Consider the following 22934-nt stretch of genomic DNA (forward strand, 5'->3'; position numbering starts at 1 on the left):
TTTTTTTTTTTTTTTTTTTAATTTCATTTTACGCTTCTAATGAAAAAAAGTACACCCCCCTCTTTAAAAACAACAACAGCACAACACAACCCACAATGTTGCTACCCACATAAATAACATCTCCTGCCCATAACGTAATCCTCCTCGGGTTGCTTCCAGTTAAAAACAAGTAACAAAGTCTTCCATCAGCGTAACTTTACCACTGAAGCTTTTAAAGCCTTGTTAGGGAAGGTTGCTCTAACCCTCCCGCCCTCCCCACCTCCTGCACTACTCCAATTCAGCGAAAGAAATTCCTAGTAAAGCCCACTTCAACAATCAGTTCAAGACATGTACAGGTCTAGAGGGGCTTATAAATTACACTGGAGTATTCTCTGAAGTGTTCTTAGAAGTTAAAAAACGTTTCAAACCTTCCAATTTCTAGGACTCTGTGATTATTATAGTCTTAATATTTTGATGCAATCAAACTAGATGATGAGGTTTGTTTGTTTGTTTAAACAAAAGGGCACACAAAATCCCCAGAGGTCTTCTAAATGTTAAGGAGCTGTAAATACATACAAGCAAACTTAAGCTCTCCCCTCCCACACAACTGAACAACCCCCTCCTAGTGAGTGATGGTTTATTCAGTTTTCCGTGCTATGCTGAATATCAATTTAATGTACATTTTGCAACGTAATGCCTTACACAGATATGTACCCTGTATTGCATTCCTAATGCATTATTGACAGAAACGCTGGCAATCAACCTTTACAAAACATTGGCATCATCAAAGAAGTGTGGTTATCCCTCTTTATTTTGTTTTATGCTTTTCTAGGAAAAAAAATAATAATAATAAAAAAAAAGAGTCTGTGAGTTCTTTATGGCGACAGAGTCTATGGTACTTCAGTGAGTTCTCTTCCTTCCTTTTACCATTACATACTGAGGCTTAAAAAACCCATTTATCTAGTCCCACCAATGGTGATCACACTACACTCCAAATTTTACAGAACACAGCATCTCTTCTTTATGTTCAGACCTAGCTACTAAACCAGCATCTAGGAAATAGCCTTAACTTTGAAACTGAAGTTCATAGTTGAAAATGCGGGTGTCAGTATGGTTCTAATTAAAATCTAAAGATTCGTGCAGAACAAGGCTTGGTGCTATGGTAAAGCAAGGGATAAAATTCTGTCATTGCTGCTTTCATTGCTTAATATTCACACACCAGTGGAAAAGAAGGGGCTTTCCCCCTCTCCTCTTTAACAAATTCTTTTGCTTCCTGAGTTTAATTCATTAATCCCGTGGCATTGTATCTGCCAGATTCAGCAATTCTATTGATCAGCAGCATTGTTAAGAAGATAAAATCCAGAAATAATGTTGCTTTTGGTCATTCCCACACTTGTTATCCTGAGCATTTTCATGCTCCAGGCAGTGGATTAGAGCTCCAAAATGACAAGAGACGCCTGTCTGTTTTCCATGGATTACTTGCTACAGACATTCACTCTGCAAAGGAATTCATGTCACTTTGAGATTATTTGGAGAATTGGCCTAATGAATTATCCTTTTGTATTGAGCAAACAATTAGAAACAAAACACAAAAGATGCACCATATTCAGGACTTTATAAAGCACATCATTTTACAGTGATGTTTTTACACTCAATTTACTTCCAGTTGCATAAAGTTTTTTTTTTTTTTTTTTTTTTTTTTTTCTTTTTTTTTTTTTTTTTTCTTATAAGGAAAAGAGAGTACAAAGCTAAAAGTCTTTCTCATGTAGAATGTGTAACACTCCAGACTATTTTACTGCAACCAAATAAACAAATCATAGTCCTCAGTCAATATAAATTTTGCCCAGAAAACATATGGATTACGTACAATGAATACTAATTTATCCAAGATCTCATCTGAGAGAGAAAGTATGGTATCATTTTGGGAGAGATGAGAGATACTTCTTGCATCCTTCATGTGAGAGACCACTCATGTTTTGGCTTCCTCTGTGGGATATGCCGGTCTAAAGACACACAGAAAGGTAAAAACTGATCCTGTGGGTCATCCTCCTGCTATTTAGCTCTAAGTAGTGCTAATCAGCTAGTCAGGGTAGCATATGCTACACCCCCTTATAAGGAGAGGGGCAATGGCAGCACTTCAGTAGCGCTTGAAGAGGCTTTTATATCTCAGACACCCATTGTCATGTGTTGCTTCTGCCAAGATGAAACTGGGCTCTGCTTGGAAGGAATGATTTGGCCAAGAGTCCTATGGCAAGTAACAGAAACTCTGGGAATTTAGGGTGGGCAACAACTCACTTTCAAGTTACAATTTCTTCACCTTTTTTCTTTGGTCTTTTGAAAGCAATCTAGTTGCAGAGTTTAGAGAGCAGGGAAAAGTAAAATCCAAACTTTACTCAGTTCTTCAGGTAATACCCTTCTTCCTTGAAGACTACCACAGTTATTAGCTTAATTAATTATTCCATTATTGCTCAGAAAGTTCAAAAGGAATAACAATTCTTCTACATCACTTCCCATATTTGTGGCAGATTTTATTGTTCTTTTCCGTAAGGGCATTTATATGACATTCTATAGAGTGTTTTATGTCTCAAAACCCAGATAGGCACTTGGGGGCTCTGTTTAGCATTTCTGCTCTCATGCTGTGTGGCATTATGATTTGGAGTTTTTTATACCACCTTTCACTATGTGCAGCAACTTCACATTGATAGATCCTACAAAAAGTTATATTGGATGTGTCTGGGCTTTCACTGTCGACCATCCATGCAGAGTTACTCTTTCAATCACTTGCAAGTTGGCATCATTTGGTGCTTCTCATTACTCAGAAATAGTATTACTTGACTCATGATTACTTCAAACCTTCTTGCTGCTGCTGTGATTTTTATACTTAGAAGCTCTTGAAAGCTTAACTTCTCTAAGAAAGTCTTTAGTGTGCTTTAAAAATGTACTTATGTTTTCAGAATAATTTCCTGTGTTTCAGATGAGTCATTACTTGTTTATATTGATGTGATCGGGTCCTTCTCAGAACTAAGCAGGAATTACCAGAATCCGGTTTTTGATATGGAGTACTAATCCAGTCATTTTTGAGGGAAAAATTTATTGTCTTGAGTGTGCAATTTCTGGTTAAATTCAGAGAAAAAAGGCCCCTCTCAGTCTGTATCTGATTGCTAAAAACCTCCCTAGGGAAATACTCCTGTAGGAAATCTGAAATCTAACTCGGATACACTCCCTGCTATTTTCTTCCATAGCAGGTGAGTTGCTTTATAAGCAGAGTATTTACAATTCTGCAAAGGGTCCCTTTGAAATTGCTCCAGGTGTACACCTAATGGTATTTGTAACATGCTTTAGAATGACTGAATAATTGTTGGCCCAAAATGATGCTCAGTCTAGAGCCCAGTTTTAAGTCTGATGTGTGAGAGACTCAGGATGCAGTTCTGACTTCAGAAGCAAAACCCTATTTAAGAATATCCAGACATCATCTACTGCTTTTTGCTTTTGTGGCACGGACTGACACTCTCATTTAGGACACTACAAACTTTTTGTGGGGACGTACTAGAAACATGGTGAAAATGAATGTTTAAAAATAATCCTTGTGGGCATACGAAAGGGGTTGTTTTTCACACAGATACATTGCATGCACCAGCTAATGGAGTAAAAGGAATTGTGATCTAGCATTGGGGAAAAGCAGCAGTGCAGAGGAACTTCAGGTGTTGGCCTCACTTCTGAAGGCAACATGTCATGAAGCTCTACATCTAGGTTCAAGTCCTTGGCCTATATCAGACAGGATTCTAAACCTGGAGTTTATTTGACATAGAGCTTAACGCTGACACAGTTGTTCTCTTTTCGTTTGGAAAAAAAAAAAAAAAAAAAAAAGAAAGAAAACTATAAAAGTCCTATATGGTGAAGAAAAATGTTTCTGATATCCAGACCTGCTGAACAGGATATCAGCTATTATATTTACAGTGTTGACGATTATCACATTAGCTCAAGAGTTTATAAATAGCTGCTTCCACCTGGATTTTAAGGGATTTAAAATTCTGTGGGGTGGCAATTTTAAGTTCTGAAGCAATCACTGAGTAAAGTTACTAAAAAAATGCATCAGCAAAAAGTGAGTTGAAGGTGTAGAGTTTAATATTTTATCAAACCGGAGTTGCCAAAATCACAGGCTTCCATCTAGATCTGGAAATATTCTTGTTGTTGGAAGTCTAGACATGTCTTTCCCCAGCGCTCCCTTGGGCTATGTTGTATTTGGTAGCCTTATTTAAATCTCCTGAATCTACATAAATCCATAACATTTCTTATTATTGTATGTGATTGGGTTGCTAACCACACCAGTTAGTATCTGCCTTCTCTCAATAACACTGCATCTTACCATCTTGTCACAATCAACTTTTCCTTCATTTCTCCGGACTAATGAGACTGTACTATATGTGATGCTTGTACTTTTGGCAGCATAATGGGATCTGTATCGGTATGATGTGTTTTATTCGCAATGCTTTCAGGTCTATTAAACACCTCATCAAATTCTTCAAAAATATTCTTTGCATCCTGTTCTGTAGACAGGTTATATGCTTGTCTGAACAGCAGCATTTTCAGAATGAGCTTCAAACCTAAACATACCTTTTCTATTCCCGTGGCCTCTGCTGCCTGATGTTCATCTCATATGCAAATGTATGGCAACTGTGATACCCAGAGCCATGGTAAGAAACCCACCTTAATAGTTCAGTGCCAGGCATGTGACATTAATAAGAGTTACAAAAAGCTTATTTTCTCCAGCTCCTGGTATGGGTCAGTAGCTTCTGTTTCCAATGGATTAGTTCTGTGGTACTCATCCAAATGGAACAAAACTTCCACATACAGAGACTTCCGTCCTTCTGACTTCTGATTGCTTATGTTTATGGGCTGTCGGGCCTTCATTGCGGAAATACTGGCAAGGACATATGTGTTTTTACAGGAGATGAGGGAAATGGAGAAAAATATTTCATGTTCTAATTCTTCAGAGAAAAGCCAATTTAAGAAAAATTATTATAAAGGGGAAAACAAAGCAACAGCAGCCATGAAACTTTTGGCTCCTTAAATCCTATTCCAGTCCTGGTGTGTTGAGCTTTGTTGAGGGAAGTCTAATCAAACCAGAAGGTCTTCTCCCAAATAATCGGCTGCAGAATGAATTGCAACTTTAACCCAACAGATTTAATGGTTGGTGGATCTCTGAAAAGATAGATAATAGACCAGTCCTGTCCTTTTCCCCACAGCTGGCCAAAGAGCCAGCTTGCAAGGTGTATTACACACAAATGCATTACAGATTCAGTTACTTTGGCATTCAAATCCAATTTTGGCTTTTATCACCCACATTTTTTTCAAAATTCGAAAATTTCCTGCACAAAACTTAAGGAACTGTTATGACTCAGAAAAATAAGACATGGACTAATATCAAACTATGGTGTTCAGGTATACCTTTTCAAGGTCTGATCCTAAGGGATTTACTCAGGGCCACACACTAAGACGTTAACATGGCAAGAAATTGATCCTGAGTTTCTCACGTACTATGCCAACAGTCACATCCTTACCTCTTCATTTGTCATAGTAGGCAAGTCATTCCTGTCAGCCCTAAAAGTCCCTCCTTATCACTCCGTATACAAAAAATCCCCACTTCTATTGTATCTGGGATCCATCATGGCCAACCTTTTGGCCCTATGTAATTTTGCTTAGTAACCTTTACTGCCAACTGTCAGAGGCTTGAAAGACACAACACTATCTTGTGTGCCACCCATTCATCACAGGCTTTTAAATAGTCCAGGTGAATCGCAGTAAACCACAAACTGAGAGTGTGTGCAACATCTGCTATGATCATTGTTCTTTTCTGGACTTCGCTTCTCTCTCTTTTCCTTTTTTCTTCTTGTGCTGAGTGGCTCATTAGTATATGACAAGGATATAAGACCAACAAAACCGTAACCACCGGCTGTCATCTTCATATATCTGCCCTATTTGACTTTTTAGACTTAAAAACTTTTTAATGAGGATGTTTTTCTTCACAGACAAATTACAAGTCTGATTCTGTTGAACAGAGTGTGTGGGTGCAAATCATCTTTGGAAGATCAAACAGTATCATAGAAAATGTAGGGGCTAAAGGTTCAGTTTATGGCTTCCGATGCCAGCACTGATAGCTATATAATCACTACTCAGGTAATCTGTGGAAACTGGGAATAGTAGGTAAACTGTGATAACTTAGGAAAACTTGGTTGAACTTTCAATAATTTGACCTCTGTGAATGCTTTCAGAGTCAGCAATATGTGGAAGTGTGTGCTACAAGAGGAGGGGGGGGGGAATTCAAAGAAAAACAAGCTCTAAGAAAGCATTAACTAAGTCTTTCTTTCCCTCTCTGAATCCCCAGTGAATAGGGATTGCAGCAGGGGAGGGGAACTTTATCCCTTCTCTGGACTGAATTTGTAACTGTTTCAGAAAAGCTTTCCACTACATTATTTTCCTATTTGTTTCTCTGACATCATAGTTCATGATATTTTAGGCAGGTAAATGTAGACACAGGAGAGATTCCGTCTGTCTCCTGAAGTGTTGAAATCCAAAACAAAGTTAGGATGGAGCTGAACCAGTCAGTGACATAAATCTTGCCTGTGGAAATTCAAACGTAGGTTGAACGCATGCACACACATATACCGTTAGAGCAATTCTATGAGAAAATAACTGAAACCCCATCTTGTTTTCTGTTTCTCAGGCATTCTAGAAATACTTCAAATACTTTGCTACTCTGTATGTGCATACAGAGAGCATAACTGCATACAGAGAGCATAGCTACAAAGAGCATCAGGTAATAAATAAACATCCCTAACTCTACAATGAGTTTTTTTCACCAGCACTTGGGCTTGGTGAAAGCGCAGTCAAACCTAAGTCTGAACAGTTGCAGTCCATCTTCCCTCTTTTCTCCCCAAGCAGGGTATGAAGCTGCAATTTCAATGCTCAGAGCTCCCTGGAGCAGTTCACCCAGTGATTGAGGACTAATGGCAGTGATAAAGGTAGTAAAAGTTGTAAAGCAAACATATGGCCAGATGTGAGGAGGAGCACTACACCGTGGCAGCCTGACACCCTGTTGGAGATCATATGATAATGCATATCTGCTTCTACTCTCTCAGAGCCTGTCCCGTTCCCAGTACCTGAGCAGAAGGGAAGACAAAGATGCTGGTACTGCCAATAAATATTTCCCATGACAATAGAAATCCTTAATTCTGGATGAGAATTAGCTACTTAGCAACACCTTAGTGACTTGTAATCAGACTAGGGAAGGAAAAATTTCATATACTAATAAGCCAGGTATTCTGTACATGCAAAATAGTGTAATTAAAGCATATTTTATGTTATACAAAAATAGTAATGGAGGAAGACTGGACCCATACATGCATATTGTGTATCTCTATATATACATACATGTTGTATGTGGATAGTATAACATAAAATTATCATAATTAGCCATCTTCATTTTCCCTGGTATTTCACAATATCTCACAGATGGATCGCTCAGGTTTTCTTTTTTGTTATTTTTTTCTGTTTAAAGCTTATATGCATCATGTACTGGTTTCATGAATCTCTCAGCCAAATTCCAGAGTATTTCTTAAAGCTTTACATAACAATCTTATAAACTATAAATATAGGTCTATGAAAGTTACTTTTCTCTTTTTTTTTTTTTTTTTTTTTTTCATGTTTATCTCTGCCTTCAAGTGAAACAGAACAAGAATATTTTCATAAAGACAAAAATTCCATTGTTTACACTGATCGGCACAGACTAGGCAGTGAGGGGGAAAAAATGAGGCATCTGTTGAATACAAATTAAGACAGCAGGTTGGTGTGTGAGTACTTAGGTTCTGAAGCTACTTGTCATTTGCTTTTAGTGGCTGAAACCTCACTCTCCTCCTCCCCCCTGCCACTGGACAAAGTTATGGAAAACACAGTGACCTCAGGAAGGTGACTTTACATGAAATTGCAAAAGCTGCTGCACACAAGCTCGGTCTTTACCCATTTGAAGCAGTGTTCCCCCTCAGACCTAAGTTTACCAACAACAGTTTTGTTCTAAACAGTCCCTTTTAGCTGCTGTTAGAGAGTCTTGAAACTCTTTGCACGATGTTGCTAACGACAGGGAACAGTACGCCAAAGCCTAGAATTAGTGTCCTTAAAGGGTTTATTATGATGGCAAAACCAACTGTTAGGAGAGCTCCCTTGTTCCCAAAAGGTCTATATTGTGCTTCAGCAAAGGGAGGTTTCTCAATAAATTGTGAAAATTGGAAGGAGAAGAAGAGGAAAAAACCAGCACCCCAGACTTCAAACAAATCTTGCTCTCCATTTTTCTTCCAAAGTGTTGAACGATACATGACGTCATATGATGTGTGGTAATTCCCCTTTCTCTATTTTGAAGAGAATAAATGGGTTCTATTTCTGAGAAAAAGTATTCAAGCCAAATTTTGCTGTCAGTTACCCTGATGTCAATCCGAAGCAGCAACAGTTCAAATACAATTCCTCTGGATTCATGCTGATGTAATGGAGAACAGTATGCGGTGCTTGAAAAAGCAGCTGTCACCTTATGGAAAACTTTATGAAATATCTTATTTGGAAATAAACATTCTGTGCAGTGTATTTCCCTGTACTGCTTTTCCCTCCTTCTTTCTTTCTGAAGACAGTGCTCTAAAACAGAATCACTGTTGTTTCTTAAGAATTTATCTGCTTCTGCACTTATTTCCCACCTGACATCATAATCCTCTATTTGTGACATAATAATCATTCTTACAATGACCAATTGTGATACTACAAGCTGGGCTTAAAATCTGATCCCAAAAATGCATTTTACTCTGGTATTTTACATAACGTCATATCAACTTTCAGCTCAAGAGATAATAATTTCAACCAAGTGACATCAATTAAGTTTTTATACAAGGGAGTGGTACACTTGGTATAAGTCCCTACAGATAATTCCCTCCAGAGTTTACAGTTTTATGATACGACAGTTAAAAATATTTCCACTGTCTACCCAATGCTTGGTTATGCAAGTCTAATGATTTTGCTGAAGTAGAAAACATTACATATACAATTCAGTCCAGTCTCCTACAGAAGTTAAAAGCTGCAACAAGCAGAAGCTTAAGAAAAGGAAAATCAAATGCAAATATATTTCCCATGAATTGTTCAGTGAATTTCAGATGCCATAATGATTTATAAGAATAACCTGAAAAGCAACATCCTTCTTGACAAGTGCTGAGTGAGTACCCTTCGAAAGTTTGCAGTCTTATGTTTGAGGATACAGTTTCATCATGTATTTTTGCTTTGAAATTCAGTGGTTTCTCTGTTCATCCTACCATCTTTGGCAGCTTCAACTGGAGTTATTCATAGGTTTCAATTTATGCACATGCTTTGCTGGATCTGCGCCCATGTGTGTTGAAATTTTGTTCTGAGTAGGACAGTCAATGGACAGTCAGCGCAATCCAGAATCGGGCAGAGCCAATTTTTGTTCTTTAGCACACTTTGAACTTTAAGGAAGGACCTCTGGAAAAATAGGAATTGGGGGAAACAGGCAACATGAGATCTTGTGTAGCCTGAACCTTCTCTTCTTGACAGCTGAAAACACAAAAAATGGCAAACTATGCCTAAACTTAAACCTGATGACTAACTCGGCCAGATGCAGGACTAAGATTTCTAGAGTCTCAAAGTTTCATGTTTAAGTAAACCATTATACAGAGATTTGAGCTGTAAATTATTATTACCAAATATTAAACTCTGGGTTGTTTAAATGACTGGATTTCTACATTTCCTTCCTTAATAGATATTTCTAAGGAAACGATTCCTCAAATTAAGTGTTTTGCTTTTTATAAGATGCTAAACATACCAACCAATGGGTGGAAGAAATAAACATATTTTGTGAATATTCTCTACTGCAATTGTTATTTAAAAGTCATTATTTCTCATTAAAGAGCTCAGAACTTCCCGCCCTTCTAAAAGTTTTTTTCTTTTCATAAGTCAAGAGAACTCTGGCTGGTGAAGGAATTATTTTCCTCTTAGAAAAATGTCCTGCAATAGTAAAATGTTCCATCTGGAATGCCCAGTTATGGAACTGTAAAAGTAAATTTTGCTGTGCTATCATATCCTTGAAAGCCATATGCACACAAGATGAGTCGCTTACACCATAAGATGGATCTCTGATGACATGAATTAGTATCTAGCATGTGTTGCTTTGGAAAATTTTGTTTAATATTGAACACTGGTTGATGAGACTCTCCAGTGATATCACATTACAAAACTGATTATAAAAATACCGCAACCACATTATGGATAAAGTTATTATCCATTCTGTTTGCCACACCAATGCCTTACCATGGAAATCCATCCTAGATTTATTGACCGCAAATTATTGTATATGTGAAATAAATTAGTTGGAGAAAGAAGCATATCTTTATGGCTTTCAGCACATCTCCTGTGGAAACAGCATGAAAAATGCAAAACCTATTTCACTAATCTCTTCCAACATTTTGTATATGCAACAGGCACTGCCTCAAAAGCCATATTTCTTCACTGATCACGTTTTAAAGACTCCAGAAACAAAGCTTTCAAAGTACAGTTTGATAGAGACTGTTAACTTGTTTGCTTGTTTATGTTTCTTCTTTTAACATATTATATAGTTCAATTACTGGAAAGGATAAGTTTGAAATGGTTACTGTTGTTATTGCATGAAATTAATCTGGGCTCCAGCCAAACGCAAGTCTCTTTCTCATTAAGATGGAGACATTCAGATGAAAATTAAGACCCGTCTAATGAAATATACTGGAGGATTAAGTTACAAGTGGCAGGACACATTACCTTATTTATCTAGTTGTGCTTGCATGACTTTCTAGGCCAGCAGTTATGACAAATGTTCTTTGCGCAACCTATTTTCAAGACTATTTCCATTAAAAGTAACATGATTGAGTATGCTGCTTTGCTCATAGTTGAGATATGCTTCAATGTTTATATCAAACCAATTAAACTGTGTTGTTTTAAAGCAATAAAAATGGTTCTGTAATTGCCACATGTTCGTCTCTGCCATTTTCAAGTCTGGAGACTAGGAATAGTTTGCAAGCTTTCTGTACATGTTATTTCATCGTCATGCATTTGACCTTCTAATTTTATCTTGCATTGATCTCTATAATAAAATATTTTAGATCTTCTGTGTGTGTGTGTGTAGTTCTTTATATTTTTCTAATAGTTAAAGATGCCTACAGTGATATTATTGTTGTTGCTGTTGTTTATTATTGTTATTGTTATTTCAAGCATTTCTCTTGCTTACACATTATCATGGTTATACCTAGCATGTTACAGGAAAAATCACTGAGCTGCCAAGTTAAAAAACTGTAGCTACACACAATCATGTCATTAACATACTCTTGCTGACGGTTGAAAATTATGTTACATAGCTCCCTTTGACACATCTGCTCTTGTGCAATATGTACCATCATCTTCATAAGCGTGTACTAATTCTCAGTGCCTCCATCTGAACCAAATTAAAAGAGCCTGAATTTCAAATGAGTGTCCTGAAAAATGTCTTTCACAAAGTGTCATATTCAGAGGCAAGTAAGTTAGCTACCAATTCTGAAAACCTCTTGAAAAACATTATTTCTGGGTTTAAAGTTGGGGAATTAAACTATTTCAGATTCTGGGCTATTGGGTCTCTGTATGCAAGTAGGCGAAAAAGGATCTTCTTTTCAATACCTGAACTTACAGGGAACGTCTTTCTCTATGGACTTTTTTTATCTTCTGTGGAACATTTTCATTTGTATTCATGCAAGCTAGAGCACCAAAGGCCTATCCAAAGCTGGTCTGAGGTAGAAGCAAAGCATGGAAGGATTTAGGGCATGGAGTTGCCTCTAAGGCCATCATGAGTATTTGTTCATGTCAAGTGGGGTGTAGCAAACTCCTTTGAACATCATGGTTTAATGGCACTAATATTACTTGCCTATAAACAGCTCTGGATATATGGAAACAGTCTGGGGAGCAGAACAGGTAGCTTAGCACTTGGATAGTTTGTTTGTGGGGTTTTTTTTGTGTGTGTGTGTGTGGTTTTTTTTGTTCTTTTTTTTTTTTTTTTTCTGAAATATGAAACATCTTAGGACTACTCAGGAGGCTGTGTGTTTCGAGGCTCTGGATGAGCTGAGATATAGGACTGTGTAACTGTGAGTTGTTATGCATCATCTGACTCATCACTCAGCCTGTCATTAGTGCATGCTGAAAATGTGTGAGCTCATACCTCTGTCACCAATGCAAAAAACACCTATGAGGTACACTTCTTGTCTCTCCACTGCACAGTAACTCCATTCACTGCTGAAGCCTTGCTCTCAGTGCAGTACACTGCAGAAACAATTTTCCTAGCACTGAGGTTTCTAGTTAGAAATTTCAGCAGAGGCAGGAAGGAAAAGAATGGGGAAAGGTCTTGGTAAAAGTTCAGAGGCTGTTTATGTGGTGGGGAAAGAAATTTAAACTCTTCCCCGGAGCATGTTATGATTAGCAATGGCATTAATGTTCAAGCTGATATTTGTACTTTATGTTGTACATTCTCTAAGAGAAAAAAAAAAAATTCGAAAAAGTAAAATTATGGGAGAAACAGAGATACAGAGATGAAGAAATGTTCCCGTGAAATGCTATAAATTCAATTCAGTGTGAGTGTTATATATATTGGACTATTTTGTGTCTCTGAGAGGTCTCAAGTTAACAGAGGAAAGCACAATGTCAGGATACAGACCTGCAAAGGAGAGGACTGATGATAATACTGTGCTTCATATGCACTTAGAGAATGAGAGAAAGAAGAGAAAGGGGGCATATGTTTTTATTAGCTGCCATATATTATTTTACAAACAATTTATATTCATGGGCCATATTGGACTGCAAACTCCACTTCTGCTCCTCTCAAGGCCCAGCTTTAGCCAGCAAAGACCTGATAGCAGATATCTATGATCATATAACAGCAAATGGAGGGCTTTGAACTCATTCGCTTGCATGAGATAAATAACGTTAAGAGACATGGTTAATAGCATACTTATCTTGTGCACAAGTGGAAGGGTTGGCTGTGATCCACTTCCGACTTTGAATTTTTACTACCACAGCTAGCATCAGATAAAAGCCGTTTTCAGGAACCAATAAAATTGTGTTAGAGACAACAACAGGGTTCTGCCTCCTTTACGGCAGTTAGTGGAAATGCTGTAATTTCTTTTCAGCAATTTTTTTTAGGACACCTCTCAGTCAGAAGAATGTCTTCGTTATGCACGTATAAACCAGAATATCAGTAATGTCTGGAACAGGACAGGTTAATGTTATAATGCTGATAAATAACACAGATTTCAACTCAGAAAGGCCAATAATATGGGTTACAGATCCATTGGTCAGCTAAGGAGTCTGGCCAAGGCAGGTGATGTTTACCATTTAAAGGATTTATTAGTAATTTTTTTTTTTTTTTTTTGGACAGTAGTTCACACTACAAAATATTCTGTCATAACACTGATTGTCAAAGGAGAAGCATAAACTGTACAAATACAGATTGTCTTATGCTGTATTACCAGAAGGTGCTTCATCCACAACACAGCTTAGTGAAGAGGATAAGATTTGCTGTATTCACTGCTAGATCTATGCTGCTTCTTTCTATGTATTTTAAAGGATGTCATTCTTCAGAGAGTAATAAATTCCCTTTCAAAAACTATCTTAACTTCACTACATTTGTTTTTACGAAGAACATCTCACACAAACTGTTTCATCTAATTTTCAATAGTAAAGATGTCTCCAGAATGTGAAGAGTCACTTCAGGAGAAAAGAAAATCATACCTAGATTTTCTGTTTCTACTAAGCTTCCCGAGTTCTGTATTTCTGCTCTGTGTTTCTACTGACCACAAGTTAACAGCCTCCAGGGCTGGGGAGGCAGATGGCTAAAAAAAAAATCAACAGTGAAGAAATATCTCTGTCTTCTGCCTACATCTTTTGGAACCTGAGCTGAGTTTCACAACAAAGTAAGTTCTTTCAGTAATGACAGAAATCTAATCACTGTTTTTGCTAGAGAAGGGTTACAGAGTTTTGGATTAATTTCAGCCTTTAGTTATCTGTGTTTAAAATATATAGGATATATTCTCTCTGTGACATCTTTTTAGATGCAAACCAAAATCTGGGTTCACACGCGGAATTTGCTGATTCTGTGGGGATGTGGCAAGACGGAATACGACTGTCAGGTGGCATTTCTATGTATCACTGTAATGCACTGAATAATAGTCATTACAAATGTATATCATGAAAATATGATTGCTTTTATAAAAGCTGCCTTACAGGGGTTTTTTTTTGGAAAAACAAATGGATACTCTGTCCCTTAACTTGTGGGAATAGTTCTGAGATATGTATGTATGGGATTAGAACGTTGATCTTATTTACACTCAGGACAAATAATGCACCTGCCATATGCAAGAGCAGTAGCCTTAATATGGAACTGAAATACTGGAAAGGAGGGCTGTAAACATCAGAAAAATGATTAAAAAGTGGTGATAAATAGTGTCAATACATGAAAAAGCCTCATCCAATCACTTGTAATTTTTGAGAGTAGAGGTAGAGGCCTCCTCCCAGGCACCATGGAGCTTCTGATGCTGTCATTAATAATCTGCGTATTGCATTTATTTATATCCCAAATCCTGTGAGCATAGAGAAACCACATACAGTACTGGAGCCAAAGGAATCTGAAGTAACTATGAGCCAGTACAGTTACAGTTGAAGAAAGTAGCTGAATAAGTAGGTAAACTTAGGAAGAAGGAATTCTTAACTTGGCTTCACATAAAATGTTCTCACTGTATACAGTGGGACTCAAAAGTCATTTGAACATACATATCTGAGAAAGAGCACAAAACTTTTAAAGGTGAGGGAGGATTTTTCAATATAAACATAGAAGAAAGCCAACATTTTTAATTTTGGCAGAATAATCATTGGTGATAGCTGAGTTCATATATTTTGATTTCCTAAATCTTGGCTAATTTTTTCCTCCCAGCATTGTCTTGGAGTAGTAAAAACCTGGTTTGCAGTGAAAAGTTAGTGACTCCTCTAGCACTCTTGCAAGAATAATGCCAAGTAAAGTACATTTTTCAAGAAGGTGACATTCATGGCACTCTCTGCCTGCTTCCCCTGCTGTTTTCTTGGGTACACCTGAATATATGTCCCTGTCACCACTGAGGTGATGTAGCACCAGCAGCTAAAAGATAGGCAATGAGAGGCCTCGGTGCACTACACTTGTTCTCCAGATATATTGTACACTTGTCCCAGGAATATCAGATTTATTATGCAAGTGCAGAACTAAAGCACAGTGCACCCTTGTTAAAACTGGCCTTCCTGAGAAAAATTGATTTACAGAACACTTCTAAAATAATAATTACATTTATTATACATATATTACATGACATGACAGAGAGAATGACCTAAGAGATACTTGAGGAAGGTAAAGATCTGGACCAGTGCATCACCTGGAAAATCTTTCTGGCTCACAGATTTTTTTCCAGTTTATCCAGGAAAAGAGAAACATTCCAAGGGATGAGTGACTAAATGATATATTTCTCTAGGCAGTACATCGCTGGTTTATAGAACACAAGTTGTACATCTACATTACAGACAATACTAAGACCTGCCCAAGTAATATTTTTTTTTTTTTTTAGAAAAAAAACAAATAAAACATTAGACAGCCATGACCAACTGCTTTGAGCTGTTGGAATTTTGAAAAGAAACAGAGATTGTGGCCCAAATCTGAGTAACTATAACACAGGTTCTGTATAATAGACATAACATATCTGGTGGAGACCTTAACACAACTAGGTATATGTGCAGATTATAATAAATCTGAAGTCATTACTAGAATGCCTGATGCAAGAAAAAGTTTCCCAAGTTTCAGTATTAAATCATACAGGGACATTTGTGATAAATCTTGCTGCCTAATTTAAACTGTGCAAAAAACCCAAATGGCTATCACAGAGAAGCTTAAAGAGCTTCTGAAACTGATGGGTTTGTTAAAAGACCTGGTGATACATAACCACTATTCCAGAAAGCAGAAATCTAATTTTTTCTATGAAAGTTCTAAGAAAGGCTCTGGCAGTCTACTTACAGTAATGTGATTGAAAATGATCATCACTAGTTCATGTATCACACTAACCACACTAACCACTAACCAAAAATGAGTTTCAGTCTGCTCAAAAGGAGGCATTGACCTTAAGAAATGGAAATAAGAAGCTTCACATCCTTCTTTCTAACTCTTATGCCCTTTAAAAATTAAATTGGTCAGACATTATTTACTGCTATCAGAAGGGGATCTGGCAAACCATTCCAGTTTTTGAGAACCTAGGAATGATTATTTTTTCAGATACAAAACTACACTTTCAAACTGATAAAAAAGCGGGAAAGATTTAATAACTACAGTAACACTGTCTGGGCAAACATGCATTGGAACAATGTCTATTACTAGATTACAGAGTTGTCAACACATGGACAAACTCATTGGGTCTCAGATTAGATGTGGGCTGAGATTGCCAGAACTACAGCTGAGATAACACTGTGAAAAATCGTCAAAGTTACCAGCATGGGATAGTAGGATCAGAATTTTCCAAGAGCTTTTCAAGGAAGACTACTCAGTCCTAGATGGGGTTTTATTTAAAGGAAACAGCCTGGCAATTTCTAAGGTGTTACAGGAATATATATTCGAAAGGATATGTAAAAGTCATTTTATGGTCAAAAAACACCTTAGAGGAAGGGCAAAAAATATTTTATAACAACCCAAAGTGAACAGTGAAATAAAGAACACTGGCAGAGATTACCACATGAGCCAAAACTAAGTGAAAGAGTGATAAAGTCATGTTAATGATAAAGGAAAATCAGCACCTTGAAGAAAAGCAGACATAGATGATATTGTTTAAGTTGGCAAGGACAAATATAGTTGTGTTAAAATATAATGCTGACTCGCTAGTGATGACTTTAGCAGAAAATACTGCAGCTAAACCTGTTGCCATATGTACTAAATCTTTTTTTGCTAAACCAGCACTACATCTAATAGAAACATATTACATAGTAAATTGTGCCACAGTTTATCTAGTGTTTTTTGAAGCAGTTTTATTACAGGTTTAGAATGCAAACATTAATTGATATGATCCCTAATGTTGTAAGTAAGCAAGAAAATGGTGTCCAAATGGAAGAAAAAAAACCCAAAACCAACCAACCAACTAGTAAAAAATCAGTAGAGTCACACTTGTAATGATGCTAAGCATGGCTGACTTATGGAGTGCTACCAATGGATCTGTCATGGTGTGCTATTTGTTCCACAGAGAATAGAAAACATTAATAGGATGTCAGACCCAACACCAAAAGTAGAGAGAGTTTGGAAAAAAACAACCTTAATTTGACCTTGTGTCACTTTTTATGGAAAGGAGGTGAGTATATATTGTGAGAATAGATGGTCACCAGTGGTATACTTTGGATGAAACTGTCACTCCAAACTGACACATACTTTAAAGAAAGGGTAATATTTTTACAAATCTTGGAGAGACATTTGAAAAGGTCACTTCCCCTAAGGAAGTGTCACTTGGGTAAGAGTTGCAGCAAATTGACACAGTGAAACCTGTGGGCATGGCATAACCAAAAATAGATGGGACTGATGGTCCCAACGGGAAGGCATGAAGATTCCTGGGATAGCATGTCAGAGGCTGCTGGTCACTTTAGAACGTTTACAATTAATGAATAAAATATAAGTAAAAAAGAAGTTATAAATATTTGAAATCCTGTATTATGCTAATGATGATTTTCATTTTTTTTTGATGCTTGGCTGTAAAAAGAAGACATAGGATTCTTTATTTTTAATAAGCTTTTTCACATGTCTGTTGAACTAGTGCTAAATTTATGTGGTGTCTCCTATAAATAGTAGTGTTCAGTTAGAAAACTTAGTAGCTAAATGATGCTCAGTTTATACAAATACCTGGACTCTGGGCAATGCTGATGGAATACAGCAGTAACAAAGTTATAAAAGAGCTGGGGTAATATCCTTATTTCTCATCTCTTACCTACCTGAAATTGAGTTTTAAGAAAAATACAAAAAAAGTAGATGAACAGACTCAATTTTATGGCTAAAACATCAGGAGTAGAGGAGCCAGAACAACAGGAATGTAAAAATATTTAAATGTCACTCAGACGAACTATTACATATTTTTTAAAAAAATATTTATCCAGATAACTTTCCTACACCTTTGTTAACATTATAAATATTTAGCGCTGCTGCTGCTTTGAAAAATACTACTCTGACGACTTCCCAACTCCTTCTATAATTTGTTTTCCCAGTTGTCTTCCTGTAGCATTAACATCGCCAGGATAAGCTGCTTGGTGCAGGATGAATCAGCTTTTGCTTCTATGAATCCCACTGTCAGATATGGCTATTCACAGGAGATGTAGACTGGGTGGACTCTTGCCTCTGATATTGAATAGAATAAATCTTCAAGCCACTAATTTTATAAAGAAACATCTCCCCCAAAATGGTTACAATTGATTTATATATTACGTACAGGCCTTTCATTCAGTCTCTCATACCAGGCTATGCCTTCTAAAAATTGGGGCTTAGTCCAAGAGTCTAAAATATGCTAGTATGCTACTTCCATCATCATCATAAGATCAGCTGTATCATAAAGATAGCAAAAGCAATTATTTAGGTAGTAGTTTCTGCAGTTCACATAACTGGAGGTTTTGTCGTGGTGTGAAAAATCTCTGATGATCTTTTATCTTTGCTTCTTGAGATCGTTAATAAAAAATTCTTCCCATTCTTCTGTTGTATAACCAGGGTTTCAAAAGTGTATTTGCAGTTGTTCTGATTGCAGTTTCATGTGCGTGTCTATACGCATCATGCATGACATGTGATGCATGTGTATCCATACACAATAACGATTTACCATGTAGTATACTGAAGATAAAATCAATTGTATTTCCTCTGTAGAATAGCACTTCAGTAATCTGATTATCGTCCTGAGACAAAAAAAATCCCACTACAGTCATGATGGAATAGCATTTGTGTAAAGTATATACTCCAAGACCCCCTGCCCTGACAATGGTGCTTTATCACTTCAGTACTTCTATTGATTTCTGACCCATTTCAGCTGGGGATTTCATTTTTCCATGGAGATTAATTTTACAGTTGTAAAAACTTTACTTCATTGTGATTCTTTCTTTGATATTTTCACACCAATATGATATTTTGGAAGGGAAATGTTAACAGAGTTAACTAATGAATTCAAAAATTCTCCATGTAAAGACAACTTCAAAGAATTGTTCAAAGACTAAGCTGTAAATCATTACCTCCTTTTATTAACCTTCCAGTCAGTTACAGCTTTTGCTGCAGTGGGAAGCTAAAGTGTTCCCTTAAACTTTAGGCTTCTCCCATTTATGTTCAAATCTTTCTGATGTCTACTGTATGACTGGGTTCCTTCCTAGGAGCTTACTTCATCCTAGTTATGACAGGTAAATGCAAACTAGAGGGGTAGATTATGTGGGTAAAACAGCTTGGGTATTAAGTGGATAAAGTCAAGGATTTTAAGCCTCTTGTGCAATCCCTAGCAACACTATTAATCCTAAAGAACTGACTTTGCAAATCTCAAATCAAGGCTGTAGGTGTATAAATTTTCACAGATGAACAAGAAGAGTGTTTTCCTTCAGGGCGGGTGGCAGCGGGTACTCTTGTGATGCTGACAATTTTTCCTGTCACTTTGGGTAATGTGAGCATTTCCAGTTGCCACCAGTAACATGAACAAACAAACAACCCCACAAGCCAAAAATTTTATCCAACTTCTGTTGTTCTAACTACAGAAGTTTCGACAGACTTCTTGTTGCTCAAATTATCATCAAAAGAATGTTCTTGTATAGCACTAGAAGACAAAAATAAAATCGGCTTATTTGTTATAAAGTCATGTTTCTTACATTACATCAAGTTGAAGCACTGTCTGCTTTTGATTGCTGTGTTTTGCTATCAGTTGTATGTTTGCTTTGGAACATAAGCTCTACAGTGCCTTTGATGCCAAATGTATGGCAGGTGTACGCATGTGTTCTGCACCAACAAGCTAGAGACCTTATTTGATGAAATAAGCAGACTATTCTTTGGGTAGTGATGAGACAATGTTTGCTTGAATTCCCACAATGCCCTTGAGAAGGCCGGTGCATGCTGCCTTGTGAGCTTGTTAGCTTTAGTGTGAAATGTAGGGTGGCTCTTCCATGGGGTCCTAGGAAGGCTGGTGACACTCTTTTGCCATGCAGTCAAGAACCAAGACTGTGGTTGTGCTTACTAGGACAGATAAGGCAAGAAATATGATGTTATGTTAATATGTATAGAGGCAACCTCTTTCTGCCCTTGCTTGTAAATGTGATCATATATACAGCTTAAGAGACACAAGCAAAAAGGCTGTGCAACTCATGCTGCATATGATGTATCTGCTTGCAAATCACAGGTGTATTGGCCACGGTTGCCATAGCTGGATTATTATTCACTGCCCTTTTGTGCTTTTCCTGATTTGAAAGCTCCCAGTTTACTTGACATTAAGTCTAACTTTAGCTCTGTCTCCCCACAAACCCCTGCTTTTAACTTGTGCTGCCTCAGCCGTAAAAAAGGACAAAAGCTAAAATTCAGATAAGCAGAAACTCATGATTCTCTAACAGGGCAAATCTGTGATGCTGGTACAGAGGAGCTCCTCTCAAGATAACTATTGTGGTCATGCACATGCCCAGAGATAATGATGAATCATGGAGGAAGAATTGGTGAAGTGACATGGCTCACTGCTGTGTTGAGAATTGCTCAGCATGTCATCTAATTAGGTTATTAGCTTTGCCCTGAAATGACATGCAGATAAGCACAGTGCCCAGGTGGACTTGGGATCAAGAGTGCTACTCCCCAGGGAGATTTTTGGACTCAAACTTGCTTAACACAAACGTAAGTGTAATGAAGACCCACACCTAGAAATGGTCCCAGGCCATACAATCCTTGCTGGAGCAGTGTTCAGGATAGAAATCACCCTTTCACCACCTCATGTAATGAGGGCTGCCCTTCTCACATATTTCAGCTACACTAAAAAAAAGCCAGGCACATAATAAGTGGGTATTTTGTGAATATGTTTAAGAAAATCTAATTGAAAACCTTCCATAGACTTCTGAAGCATGGATGAAATATGACTTGGCATACTCTCTTGTGACTGACTAAAAGCAATAGTAAATGGATGATGATACAGTGGCATAGAAGCCTCTGGAGTCAAAAGAAAATCCATGAATACTTGGACCATGCCTGGCATTCAGGGATACCGAGGTGATCAACTCTTCAGGAAACTTCTAAAGTTAGAAATCAACTCCTTCAGACGTACTAAAAAAAGAGTCCTCCATGACTTGTGAGTCATGACACAAAATGTCCTTTATGCCTTGATATTTTGTTTTACAATGGTGTTTATTATTGAATGATGGAATAAGTGATGACCAAAACTTTACTCATTAACTCTTTTATGATCTACTACCAATTTGGAAAGTGGTGACCACATGGCTCAGATATATTATGCCAAAACAGGAGCATCATGAATGTTAAATTATTTGCCATGTTCGCAGACTGTCAGATGGGGCAGATAGCCAGCTTTTCAAAATAATCGCAAAGAGATCAGCACAGCTGTATCACATTTTCAGCTTGTACTCCTTTACTACTGAAACCAGCATCCAGCGTTTTCAAACCAATGCTCTCTTTGATGAACATGGGTTTCAATTCGTATTTCTTCTTGCTTTAAATAAAATGAAAGAAAAAAATAATGTGACTGGGTAGTCTGATCTATAATTTCCTTCTAAGCAACATTGTAAAAATGTCACGTTTGCAAAGCAGAAATAAATTAAGAAAGTGATAAACAACAGGTGTAGAAATGCTGCATGGATGACATGAATAGATGAAGGGTCTGAACTGTGAGAAATGAGAAACACGAATTGGGGTGACAACACATAATCAAATTCTCTTTTCAGTGTTTCATGTCTCACTTCTGCAAAGTGTGTTGTGTTCATGAATGTCTATCACTAAAGGAAGAAACATTTGCCTTTATTATACCCAAAAGTCTTCTGTTGCTATTTATGAATCTGTTTAATTATTAAATGTATTGCTGGTCTCAAGCGTCTTAGAAATTCTACACAATACTCCAAGATTATAAGATAAGAAAGTGCATTGGCAAAAATGTTACAACTTAATACAACATCATTATGTTATTGATAATTGGGAAAACCAATCTATCGTTATAACTGTTCTACCACCCGCACTCCCCAGTGAGGAACAAACACTGCAAAACTCTGCGAGACACCCTGCCTCAAGAGAGCTTACAGTCTGAGGATATGGCAGGAGACAAGTGGGTATGGGCAAACAGATGGGGAAAGCGAAAGATAACAGTGAAATGGTTATGATTAGTGTAATAGTTTCCGAACATTCGATCGGAAGCCTGCCACAGGGGCAAAGAAGAAAGCCTTTATTTTATTCTTCCATAAAAGGCTGCCTACACCAGAGGATGTTAATAAGATAATTAGGGTAATGATGTAATTAAAAGCAAAGCTGAAGTCCCAAAAGATATAGTTTATGATATGGGTGAGGGATTGTTTCCCATGTTATGCTTTTAATATTCAGTACAGTCTCCCTTTGCAAGACATCACAAATGCTTTAAGGCAGATAAAAAATTGCCAGCTTCCAGAGGCAGAGTTGAGCTGTTCCCTAAATAAATATTGTAGGAAAGGGCAGTGGGTAGAGTGAAGAGTTTATCCAGCTTGCAAGGACAGGCACAATGGTCACCTAACTGTTCCTACGGGGGCATTTGGCAGAATCTAGAGGTCAGGGAGAGGCAGAGGGGAGTGGATTCAAGCTGAATTCTCCCTCCCAGAGCAGTTTGGCTGCCTTGGTTGGAAGCATGCTG

The 22934-nt window shown here is 37.4% G+C and overlaps 1 protein-coding gene across 1 annotated transcript in view; it reads right to left on the reverse strand.

Annotated features, from left to right (window-relative positions):
- SEMA3A (semaphorin 3A) overlaps positions 1-22934 on the reverse strand; it is a 333234-nt gene that overhangs the window by 169066 nt on the left and 141234 nt on the right. The gene's annotated exons all lie outside the window — the stretch shown is intronic.

This window comes from Athene cunicularia, assembly GCF_003259725.1.
Source record: "Athene cunicularia isolate RWA chromosome 1 unlocalized genomic scaffold, athCun1 chr1_part2, whole genome shotgun sequence".
NCBI classification, from domain to species: domain Eukaryota; kingdom Metazoa; phylum Chordata; class Aves; order Strigiformes; family Strigidae; genus Athene; species Athene cunicularia.